The sequence below is a fragment of the Pteropus medius genome, unplaced genomic scaffold (assembly GCF_902729225.1).
Source record: "Pteropus medius unplaced genomic scaffold, Ma_sr-lr_union100, whole genome shotgun sequence".
NCBI lineage: Eukaryota > Metazoa > Chordata > Mammalia > Chiroptera > Pteropodidae > Pteropus > Pteropus medius.
The window spans coordinates 92800-102117 of NW_024356247.1; the positions used below are offsets into that span (position 1 = coordinate 92800).

The 9318-nt window shown below is 41.9% G+C and overlaps 1 long non-coding RNA gene across 1 annotated transcript in view; it reads right to left on the minus strand.

Moving 5' to 3' along the window:
* Positions 1-1611, minus strand: part of LOC120600589 (uncharacterized) — a 24496-nt gene extending 22885 nt beyond the window's left edge. The window contains exon 1 of the long non-coding RNA XR_005652234.1: positions 1597-1611. This is a non-coding gene — a long non-coding RNA (uncharacterized LOC120600589). The remainder of the gene's footprint in view (positions 1-1596) is intronic.
* Positions 1612-9318: the final 7707 nt, after the last annotated feature.

Consider the following 9318-nt stretch of genomic DNA (forward strand, 5'->3'; position numbering starts at 1 on the left):
GAGTGGGTGAGTGAGGACCTCAGGTAAATGGGACTGTATGGCATTTAGGCACTATAGCAGTCCTCAGTACCCTCTTTGGTAACACAAGGCAGTTAGGTGAGCATCACATCCAAGTTAACAGAAAGAGACACTCGGGATTGCAATTTTGTACATGATCAATATCAGGACAACGGCTTTAAGTAATTATCACCTTTTAGATGTAAGGGTGTTGCTTTGCTCTTGACAAAGCTAGTTCTAATCAATCAAATTGTACAACCAAACTGTCCTAGTGCAGAGTTCATGAGTGTAATGGTCTTCTAAAAGAATTCTAAGGAGTTGAGTGTTGCCTGTTTACAGACGTGGAATAGGCAATTATGAATATTATTAATTCAATAGAGAATCTTTGAGTAATGAGCCCACATAATAGCATGCAAATGGGATACAGTGGACCTTTCAAACAGACAGTACTCTAGGTGACTACAGCTGTGCAATTAAACTTTCCAACAGCTGAGTTCTTGAATAATCTTCATGGCTATTTTGCCAAGTTGCAAGGAATTTGTGAAATGAACAGAGGTATTGATTATTGAAATTCTACTCATTAATTATTCACGGAAATGGCCTCAGGTAGCCAGCACTGGCTAGTAGCAATGCAAAGGTATTTGAAGACGAGACAATGTACAGTTAGTTTGGTACTTTGTCTCAGAACAGCCGGACTCTCCAGAAGTAGGGCAAACATTGTAGGATGCCTTTTGACAAGTCTATGGCAGTTGGGACTAAGCCCGTGGGTGAGCAATGGACAACTTATTTTTAGTACAGGGTCAGTGATAATCGGACTGGCTTTAGGGAGAAGCAGTGCTGATGGGGGCCTGGGGCTGGGCTGGGGGCTGGGGCTGGGCTGGGCTGGGGCTGGGCTGGGGCTGGGGTTAGGCCAGGGCTGGGCTGGGGCTAGAGCTGGGTCTAGGGCAGTGGCAGCAGTGGCAGGGGCAATGGGCAGGGGCAGGGGCAGGGGCTGATGGGGCTGGGGCTGGGGCTGGGCTGGGGCCAGCAGGCAGGCTGGGGGCTGTGGAGGCAGGGAACCACAGAAAATTGAAAATGTGGGCATTTAATACTCCAATATAATAAGTTTGAATAGAGGAAACAAGTCAACAGCAATTCAAGTTTCCTTCCCGATAGGTAGGTCATTAAGTCAATTAGTGCAGATGGGAACAAAGCTAGGCCTGGACTGGAAAAGACCTTCAAGTATTTATTTTTATGTTTGGTCATAAGGTTAAATTTTTATTTATGGGCTATAAGATTCTTCAAAAATCCAAGGGGAAGTAGTTTTTAAAGTCAATTTAAAAGAAAAAATTAGTAAAAATTTTTAATGCCAAAGTATTTGACTTTGGATACCTTAAACCAAAAAAAAAAAGTTTGAGCAATTAAAAGAAATTGCAAACTTTAAGGAGGTTTAAGTAACCTAAAAGTGAAAGCTCACTAAATGTAGTTGAATTGTACATATAAACCAGGCCCTTAAATATATTTCCATAATGGTAACTTAAGGCTTAAATCTAACAGTAACAAACCACATAAACTATTTGTTACTGACATCCAAGAAATAAATAGAAATCAAAGTCCAACCCCAGCATTAGCCACGGGGTAAGTGTTCCTCTTGAGGAAGGCAGGGGTTCCTCTTCTGCACCTGATGGCCAACGATCATCTGCTGGTCTTTGCCACGTCTCACCGCCACTTTCACACTTGGCAGGCATGGAGCACCGCCGGTGACCACGGTGTGGAAGAGCAGAGGCCAGGACACAGACGACTAGTCTGAGGCTAAGGCACCAACGCAGAAGAATGGGTGAGGTGAGGTCCACCTCACAACCACCAAATATACAGCACTGAAAAAGGCAATGCTGGAGGATAGGGAGCAAGTAAGAGGGAAGGGTGGTGGGAAGGTGAAATGACCTTGGATCCCACCCACTGAAGAAATATGATCGTGGCCCCTCTGCTGCTTCCTCCTGATTGGCTGCATGAAGACAGCGCGGGAGCCATGCTAACTCATTCTAATTGTATCATCTCCTAATTGTGCCCCCATTGTACCACCCTGTCTCTCGGACCGGTCACACGGAAATCTCACACTAACCATTTCACTCTTTTCCCAGGTTTTTCCCACTCGTGGAAAACAGCGAAGCCCGCCATGTTGAACAGCGCGGCACGCCCGCCGGAAGCAAAGCCCGCCAAGCACATACTGGCCAAAAACCACGCGCCAAGACGTCCACGTGACCGACTGCCATGAACTCCACAGGACGAGACATGTCACGTTGTCCTTGCGGCAAACCCTGTCAGGAAATGCGTGCGGCAAGGATGCAGGCCCGCCATATCTTACGCAGCGGCCCGTATTTGAGCCGCCATCTTATGCCACTGAACGCGATATTTCCACAGCCATGCGCGCAAGAACAAAGACACCACCATGATGCACCCTTCCCGCCACGGCACAATTGCGGCAAAACCGAGCCCGCCATCTTGTATGCCAACCAAACCGCTTTTCTGGGCAATACCGTTGGCCGAAACTTGCCATTTTCAGCCCTGCCCCTGTCTTCCTCCTGTCATTCTCAACCGGCCTATGTTACGTGACATAGGACAACCCTGTTTTTTTTCTATCTCATGACACCGTACGAAACTCCTAACGAACCCTAAATCGGCTGGTTCATCCAGTGCGCAACACTGCCATCCGCCTGTCCTGCCATCCGCTTGGTCTCCCTGTTCGATACCAAGCATGAGCCAAGTACCCATCGGGCGAGCTGCGTAGCTAACTGTCGGCCATCTTTCCTCCGCAGCGTGGCTAACCAGCCTGGCAGCATAGCCACCTGCCTGCTAGAGCTTTAAGTCGCTCACGTACCACCGAACGATTAACGGCGAAAAGAGACATATCAGATAGTACAACGAACCACTGATGACAACCAATTTTCCGTGCATAAAAGACCGCGATGGGCGATTTAAAAAAAAAATCTAAGCAGGTATCCGCGGCCCCGATGGGCAAGGAAAAAAAAATAAAGCAGTATCCAGGCCTCGGCGTAAAGCAGTACCAGCGAAAGCAGGATCAGGTCTGGCGGGCAAGAAAAATAGAAAAAATAGCAGGTATCCGGTAACCGACAAGCACAGAGTTAGGGGATTGGGGATGAAGAGGGGACACAGCAGGTATCCGGCCCCGATGTGGGCTTATGGGAAAAAATTAAAAGCAGGTATCCGCGGCCCCGATGGGCAAAATATAGAAAAAAAGAAGCCGCAACGAAAAACCTTTGCAAAGGAGAATTCTATTAAAATAGGAGATGGCCAAAAAAATAGGAGCTGTCAAGAAATACGAGACGACAACCCATTTTAAAAATATTTAATAGAATTTTGGTGGATTTCTAAAGAAGAAATGTACTATAAATAGTGGTTGGGAGCTGAGAGCTGGAACGTGTTCCAGAAAGAAGGACAGGGTGAACATATCTGCTGTTAGCAAGCATGTTCTCCTAGAAAATAAGAAATGGCGACAGCAGCAATTTGCAGCGCTTTAAAGTGTCGGGGAGGGAACTGGGCGGAGTATGTGCAAAAGGTGTGGCCTAGAAAAAGGACTACTGGACATGTTTATGGCGTGAACAGTACAAAAATTTAGTCATACATGAGGGAAAATGAGACTTCAAGAGAACGGCAACATCTTAGAGCATTATACTGTGAATATCTGTTCTCTCAGCCCGGCGAGAGCCATAACTTCAATGGCATCTGTAAGATGGGGACCATAAGTCAACATACGTCAACATAGACCACTGGTGATAGAAACCTATGTAAACATTGTAACAAGAGAATAAATATTAGTTCGGTCAAGGAAAAAATGAAAAAAAAGCATTGATATGTTAATGAAGTATGTAAATATCTCATTTACCCCGAGGGTATAACTTGCCATCAAACTTTTGAACCCAAGAACCCAAGAAGAGTCAACCCATAAAGATGGCAAGAAATCTGACCATCCACGAGAAGCAATTCATCTCATAAACAGACCTACATTTATCATAGAAACAATAGTGAAATAACTGTAGACAAGACTACCTGTAATGATCATGATATATTTGAAAAACAGCCGTAACTGTAAAAGGCTACAACACTTCGATATCGCTCAGTCATCAGGAGAAAAAAGAAAGGTTAATGCCTGGGATCTCGGCCTGGACTAACCAACAGGACCTAAAAAGCAAACCAACTACCAACAGCAGAAATACTATCAGGCCATCTAAACAACCAGTGTTAAACATGTCTAAAAACACCTTAAAAGGTGAAAATATAAGTGATAAACTGGTTGGGGATTGCGGCAAGTAAACCCTAGCCGCGAGAGAATTGCCGCGCTAGATCATTTGCATTGGTTTTTTGTTATTTCTTTCATGAGGGTACTCCAACAGCGTGGCGCTAGAGTGCTGATCTGAGGTGAGTCAATCACATCGGACAAAGGATGTTTTCAGGCTCTGGGTTACCAAGGTAAGGTCTATGGCCAAAAGAACGGCAGACGCAAGACATCTACGTTTCCATACAAACGGCTTCCAAAGAGCCATTGGATTGCAAGTAATAACCTTTTCTCTTACTAGGAGATATGAAATTAGCCACGGTTGGTGCATTTGACAATAAAAAAAACATGAAGAAATGTTTTCCGGACCTGAAAAGGAAGAGATGGTACGCGGACGTTAGAAGAATTTTCGCGTAAGCTGAATTTTCGCGTAAGCTGTTGAATAAACATATATAAATACCTCTTCTGTGTCCGTTATTCTAAATCTTCATTGCTAAATTACTATACCTCACATGAGCCCATGAATTTTATAATATGTTTTTAATCAGATTATATAGAAAGGGACTATACAAAACTATTTGTCTAGGACCCTGCATTATGCCCCGGAGTAACCCTGTTTTCTCCCACCATTTATCACCTGCAGGCTTTATTTATCCCAGATTCATGGCATACACCAGGAATTATATGGACAGAAAGAACCGAGTCCTTTTTTAAAAAGATTCCAATTATTTTACTTCTAGGCTTGTCACTTTGTTAGCATGTACTTCTTCCCGGCTTAAGTTAAAAGAAAAAGGTGGGAATTTGCTGATTTCGCCACCAGATGGCAGCATGAAATTATGAAGGAAACAATGAGCAAGCTGCAGGAAATGCGTCAAGGTCTAATATCAAGGCCAACCAAGGTCTGAGTGGAAAGGGAAAACTTATACATGTTCAGTATCAGGAAAAGAGAAAACAAAAAGTACTCTATTCCCTCTAATTTGAACAGTCCCTACTCTCCCCCCACCCCAGGAAGATTGTCCTTGGCTTTGATGCAGAACCATTTAAAGAGGACTTAGATGAAGTATCCAGGATCAAATTACCAGGCTGGTGTAAAACAACACTCCTTGAACAATCAATGGCTCAAAAAATAAAAAAGGAAAAAATAGACAAACGAAAATGAAAACGACATAAGGGAAAGCTTATAGTGACAAATGCGTGCGTAAAGAAAAAAGATCTAAAATAAAAAACCTGGCTTTATCATATCACTAGAAAAAGAACAAACAGCCCCAAATTAGCAGAAGCGAGAAAATAAAAATCAGCAGAAATAACTGAAAGAGAGTAGAAGAAAAATAAAAGAGATCAATGAAACCATGAGCCGTTTTTTTGTGTGAGAAAATTGGCAGGCCTTTAACTAGACTAAGAAAAAAATAGACTCAAAATTAGAAATGAAAACAGTTTACAACTGATATCACAGAAACAGTCATAAGAGGCTACTATGAATAAATATGTCAAGAAGTTGGATCATCTGGAATAGATCAATTCCTAGAGACATACAACATACTGAGACTAAATCATGAAGAAATAAAAATTTGAATAAAACTATAACTACTACGGAGATTAAATCAGTTATAAAAAGTCTAAGAAAAGGCCAAACCCAAATGGATTCACTGGCGATTCCTCCTTGACATTTAAAGAATTAATGTCGATACTTTCCAAACTCATAAAAAGCCCACATTACACAGATACCAAAACAAGACAAGGACTCTACAAGAAAAGAAAATTATAGGCCAATATCCCTGATGACAAAGACTTTGAAATATCAAGAAAATATTAGCAAACCAAATTCAACAGCACATGAAAAGAATGATACGCTGTGATCAAGTGGGATTTACCCCTGGATGAAAGGATGGTTCAACATAAGTAAATCAAATGTGATACACCACACTAACAGCATGATCAAAATCGCATAATCATCTCAGTAGGTGCAGAAAATGCATTTGACAAAATTCAACATCTTTTAATGATAAAAACTCCCAACGCAATAAAGACCATATATATGAAACACAGCTAATATACTCAATGGCGAAACACTGAAAGCTTTTACTCTAAGATCTGAGACAAGACAAGGTTGCCCACTCCCACCACTTCCATTCCATATAATACTTGAAGTATTGGCCAGAGCAATTAGGTGAGGGGAAAAAAAAAAAGATATCCAAATCAGGAGGGAAAATGAGAATTGCCTCTATTTTCCGATAACAGTATCTTATATATCGAAAACCCTAAAGATTCCACCCAAAAACTGGTAGAATAAAAGAATTCTGTGACATCGCAGGATACAAAATCAATGTACCGAAATCAGTTGTATTTCTATACACAAACAATCTGAAAAAGAACATTGAAAATCCTATTTACGATGGCATTGAAAATAATAAAATACTTAGGAATAAATTTAACCAAGAGAGTAAAAGACCTGTACACTAAAAACTATGACATTGATGAGAGAAATTGAAGAAGACAAATAAATGGAAAGATATCCAATGTTCTTGGATTAGAAAAATTAATATTGTTAAAATGTCCACACCCAAAGCGATCCACAGATTCAATGCAACCTCTATTAAGATTCCAATGGTATTTTTCAGAGAATTCAAGAAGTCAACAGAACACCTAATTATCTCAATCCAAAAAGGCCTTCACCAAGACACATTGTATTAAAATTATCAAAAATGACAAAGAAAGAATTCTCAGAGCAGCCAGGGAAAGGAAGATGGTAACCTATAAAAGAAAACCCATTAGATCGTCGTCGGACTTCTCAGCACAAACCTTCCGAGCCAGAAAGAAATGGAATCAAATATTCAAATGGTTAAGTGAAAGGAACCACCAGCCGAGAATAATGTACCCGGCTAAACTGTGGATTTGGAGGGGAAATAAAGACCTTTCCAGACATACAAAAATTGAGGGAATTCTCCAGTACAAGGCTTGCATTACAAGAAATACTGAAAGCAGTGCAACTCTTACTAACAACTGGGCGTTATAAGCTTAAACAATGAGATTTGCTATAGCAAGAAAGTAATGAACGTTCCGCATACATAGGGACAAATTGAGACAACGACTGAAAAGGGGATTCAAAGATCCAAATTCACAAAGGGGAATGGAGGCAAGGCACGTGCAGAAGAAAATGGACAACTATATAACATCTTGGACCATTCACAAAAATGAACTCAAAATGGTTTAAAAACTTAAATGTAAGACCCGAAACCATAAAATTCCTAGAAGAAAACATAGGGAAAATCTCGACATTATTCTTGGCAATGTTTTTTGGATGTGATACCAAAAGCATGGGCAATAAATTAAAAAAAAAAAAAAGTAAATGAGTGAGACTACATCAAACTAAAAATCTTTTGCACAGCAAAGGAAACAATATGAAGTGGCAAGCCCTAGAATGGGAGGAAGTATTTGCAAATCTATATATCAGAGAGGGGGTTAATATCCAAAATATACAAAAAACTCATACAGCTTAAATAGAAAAAAAAAATGATCTGAATAAAAAAATCAGGAAAGGATCTAAATCAGGCCAGCCCAGAAGCTACCCGTCCCAGCATCCTTCTGAGTCCACAGAATCGAGAGGAACAAGATGAGAGGGAATATAAAACCGTGAGGAGAATTGAGGGCCGAGGCAAGATTGGAATTGTGAATATTTTCTAATTCCTTTTTTCATGTAGTTACTTCGGGATTTAAGGATCCCAGATATGTTTCTCTGAAACACTTGGTTTCAGTGGCCTAAAAAATATTGATAGGAGAAAGTGCATTAGAATAGCATTGATATCACGAAGGTAGTCTAAACCTTAGGAAATGGCACAATTTAAGCTTTAGCTAAGACCTCTACTCTAACTACACACGTGACTGACAACAGATGGGTTCCTTGCAGTGTTTTACATAAGAATGGCCATACATCAAGGTTCAAATGGGCACACAATTTTCTACCATTATCTTCTCCTTGAGGCTGACAACAGCAAAATACAGAAAGAAAAAGTAATGATGCAAATGAATAGAACAAGAGGCGTCCCATGCTGAGTTCTTGTAGAAAGCTAAAGATAATATTAGAATGTATAGAGAAACTATCCCTTTGGAAAGGGATTAGGATCTCTAAATTGTCTTTTCCTTTCTTGTGCAGCACGAGCCTTCTACAGTGTTCCATGTAACGTTTCATACCGTTCACCAATGCCTCGCAGACAAGTTTCAGGTTTGTTTTTTTTTTTTCTTTACTGATTTGGGGGCTGGCATCCAGCTAGTGTATTTGTCCTCATGGACGGGGACCAAAAAAGATAAACGTTTTTGATAAACACCGAGTTTTTTTTAGAGGAGTCAGGACTTTAGCCGAATCTAAAGGAAGAGGAAGGACTTTCAGGATGGAGAATAGCATCCCGACCGACCCCTTTAGGAAGACACTCTCTGTTACAGAATTAAACAAGGAGGCGGCTAGTTTGGGGTCCGTTTTCGTCATTGGCTCAGTATGAATTTAGGCCCAAAGCTTTCCCGTCTCTGTCTTCAGTTTTCCTATCTTTTCTATTAGTTTCTTGAAATAGACCGTGATCTGCGGGGCTCGCTGGGGTGAAAATCAGAGGTTCTTGTCCACCCTCCCTCCTTCCAGCTGTCGCAGCTTTTGGGAAATGGCTGCATCTCTCTGGGCGTTAGTTTCCACAGCTATAAAATCGGGAAAAACCAATCCTCACCCCCTCTTATCATTCTGCAATACTTCGGCGAAATCACAGAAAGACGGGTTTAGGGGGCCGGACACTTGTGAATTAAAGGTGAATTAAAGTTGAGAACGAGAACTATGTAGAAACGTGGAAAGAAGAGGGTCGGGGCAAAGGCTAACGCGCAAATCGGGGCTGGAGAAAGCAAAAGGAAACGAAGGCGAAGAAAAGCGAGGACGAAGGAGGGACGTTTTGCAGGGGGACGGCAGAGCCTGTGAGAGAGTGCGAGCGCTCAGGGGAGCGGAGGGCCGCGCCGCGGGGCCGCCGGGTCGCGGCGCCGGCGGAGCCATTTGCGCAGCGCACCGAGGTTGCGTG